A 2,972-nucleotide genomic window follows, 5' to 3' on the forward strand; every position below is an offset into this window, starting at 1 on the left:
ACTTCCAGGAAAAAACAGCGAGTGGCACTTGGGATTTCGGGATCCGACATCCCACTGAGGCCATTCCTTGGAAAATCAGGCCATGGGCAAATTCCCTCTAATTCCAGCCCCCAGGACTGTCATTCCAAACCCAGGGCAGAGACTCTGGATGTGGATTCCGAAGTGCCACTGGTTTGTGGGAATTCTTGCCGGGAATGAACAATAAGCCCTGGGAATGCCCCTGTTGGAGCAGCCTTGGAATTTTTCAGGTCTCCAAGATTTAACTGGAATCAGGGATCAAGGACAAGGGGAAAATGCACCAGCTTTGGAGCTGCTCAAGAAAGGCCATGGAGCCATTGGGGAATTCTCTGGAATTTCGTATCACTCCGGTTGAGCTCCTTTCCCTCAGAATTCCCTGTTTTAGACAAAATTCTGACGGAGGATCACCTCTGGAATGGCGGCGAAGGTGGTGAGGCAGCAGGAGATTCCCTGTGGATACAGGAGCAGCAGCTCCCCAGTTAAGGGGGGGTCTGAACTGGGAGCAAACTGGGAGCAGCCCAAATTCCCAACCCTGCCCTCAGCCAACAACTCAACATGAACAAATCCCGGAATTTTAGGTGGATTTGGGGGAATTTTACATGGAGTTCGGGGAATTTTAGGTTGATTTGGGGAACTTCAGATGGATTCGAAGGAATTTTAGACGGATTTGGAGGGATTTTAGGCAGAGTTTGGGGAATTTCAGTTGGATTTGGGTAGCATCTCCTTCCCGAGGGTACACATGGGATTGGCTCGGTCCAATCCCAAAAATCCAGGATTTACACATCCATTCTCTGAGATTCCATGAGAACAAGGCCTACGTTTTTTTGGAAAACATCCCCAGGCCCGGAAAAAGCACCCAAATCCAACTGCTCCCATCCCAAGGAACTGGTGTGGGATCCTCCAACATTCCATTGGGATCCTCCAACATTCCATAGGGACTCCAAAATGGGACAATCCCAGAATTCAGCCCCAAAATCCCCACTCCAACCTCATCCAGCAGAACTGGTGGATGAGGGATGGGACTCCATGGATGTGCATGGAATACCCAAAACACCTGGATTTGGATCTTTGCCCGCCCGAATTCCTGGGACGTGGAGCAGGAAAGGAGCCAGGAAAAGGGAGCACTGGGATCCCAGGATCCCAAAGGATCAGGAGCATGGCACTGGCACTGTCATGGATCCCTGGGGTGGATCCAAGAGACTCCAATGGCACAGGGAATTCCAGCACAAAGGAATGGGGGATCCACAGGGATATAAAGAATCCCTATGGATATGGGAGGGATTCGTATGGATATAGAAGATCCCTATGGATGGGGGTGTCCCTAAGGAAGGGAAAAACCCCTAGGGATGGGAAGGATCCCTATGGATGGGGGGGGGATCCCTATGGATACACCAGCTCCATTTCTCCCCCAGGGCTCCCAGAGCGCCATGGATGCCCCAAATCCCGGGATGTGCCGGCATGTCCCGGAGTAGAGGGGGGGGCTCTCCCTGCACCCCCCAAACCCTCCAGGCTCCCCCATCCCTAAAAACCCCCACATTCCCACAAATCCAGGGCCGTCTGTGCCATCCTGGCCCAGCCCCCACCCCGGGAGTGAATCCTCCCACACTCCTGCCGGGAGGAGCTTGTTCCTGATCCCATTCCCGATCCCTGCTCCCCCTTCCTCCTCCTCCTCCTCCTCCCGACCGGCAGCGGCCAAGGAGGCTCCAGAAAATCCAAGATATAAAAAAAAAACCAGATCACAACGGCCACGGAAAAGCTGATGGATCTTCCTCCCCGCTCCCACATTCCCGTCTCCTCCTCCTCCCTTTTTCCCGGCAATACCCCCCCCCCCCCGCCATCACAGATCCCTTCTCCAAGCTCCGAGGGGATGGGAAAGCACCCGATTTGGGGAATCTGGGAATGGATTTTTCCCTGGGGAGGAGGAATCCGAAATCCTCATCCCTGGGGAGGAGGAATCCTATGGGATTTCCTGCTGGGAAGGGGAATTGTGCTGCCTTGCTTCCCAAATCCCGGTGGGGAGGGGGCTGTGCCCCCACCCCCAAAAACCAGGAAAGGCCCCAGGGAAGGGGGTGGAATCTCCTGCTCCGCGTTATCCCGACGATAGGAAAGTTTTCCTGCCGGCTTTGAGGTGGGAAAAGGCACCGGGAAGGAGGGTTTGGGGTTGGGGGCCGGGGGGCAGGAAAAGAGGGAGAAGCCCGCGGGGAGAAAATCCTGGATGGGGACCGGGAAACGCCGCGGGAGGGACCGGGAATCACCACGGAAGGGATCGGGAATCGCCCCCCAAAACCCTCCCGGATGGAAGGGAACAAAGGGGGAGCTCGTTCCATGTCCTCCCCGCGCGAGGGGTCGATCCAGGGGGTCCCTGGATCCAGGGATGGGGGGACACCCCCCATTTTCCCGGGGGATCCCCGGCGCTCCAACCCGGATCCCCAATCCTCGGGGGCACCTCCTCCAAGTGTGAGCTCTGACCCCCCAAAATCTGAACTCTGACCCCCAAAATCTGAGCTCTGCCCCTCCAAATCCCTGAGTTTTGCACTCCTCAATCCCTCAGCTCTGTCCCCCCAAAACCCTTGATGTGCCCCCCCAAACCTCTTGGGCTTTGTCCCCTCAAAACTCTCAGTTCTGCCCCCACTAAACCTCCCCAAAATTTTCAGGCTCTGCCCCCCAAAAATCTGAGCTCTGCCTTCCCTCCCACCCCCCTCCCCTCTTCTGCCCTCTCAAATCCCTCGGGCTTTGCCCCCCCTCAAAACCTCCAGAAATATCTCTGGCTCTGCTCCCCAAAATCCAATGCCACGCCACCCCCACCCCCGAGTCTGAGCTTTGGTCCCCCCAGACCCCTTTATCCTGTACCCCCAAATCTGAGCCACAATCCCCCCCAAAACCTCCCCAAATTTCTCAGGCCCTGCCCCCAAAATCCGAGCTCTGCCCCCCCGACTTCCATTCTTCCCCTCCAA

The sequence above is a fragment of the Corapipo altera genome, unplaced genomic scaffold (genome assembly GCF_003945725.1).
Source record: "Corapipo altera isolate COAL_440 unplaced genomic scaffold, ASM394572v1 91, whole genome shotgun sequence".
Lineage (NCBI taxonomy): Eukaryota > Metazoa > Chordata > Aves > Passeriformes > Pipridae > Corapipo > Corapipo altera.